Source organism: Meleagris gallopavo, chromosome Z (genome assembly GCF_000146605.3).
Source record: "Meleagris gallopavo isolate NT-WF06-2002-E0010 breed Aviagen turkey brand Nicholas breeding stock chromosome Z, Turkey_5.1, whole genome shotgun sequence".
NCBI lineage: Eukaryota > Metazoa > Chordata > Aves > Galliformes > Phasianidae > Meleagris > Meleagris gallopavo.
The window spans coordinates 78,498-78,811 of record NC_015041.2 but is presented as its reverse complement, the minus strand read 5'-3'; positions in this window follow the sequence as shown (position 1 = coordinate 78,811).

Genomic DNA, 314 nt, shown 5'->3' with positions numbered 1-314 from the left:
CGAAGATGATGCTTCCTTTTAAGGGGTTTTTAATCTGCAAACTGTTTCCTCGGTTTATTTCACTACAGTAAAATGTGTTCCCTTTAGGTCATATCTGTCTCCTTTAAAAACCAACCTGCCCTTTCCAGTAGTTTTATTTGGTACTCAAAAGAACAAACATGACTTTATAAAAAACCTTTAATGGAGCACAAAGACCCATAAACCTTTTGCCACTACAGCTGAAAATTTAAAGTGATTTTTTTTTTGAGGAGAAACCTCGAATAAACGGATTGTTAAGATACACAGACCTCATAACACGCCGGCGTTTGAGGCAG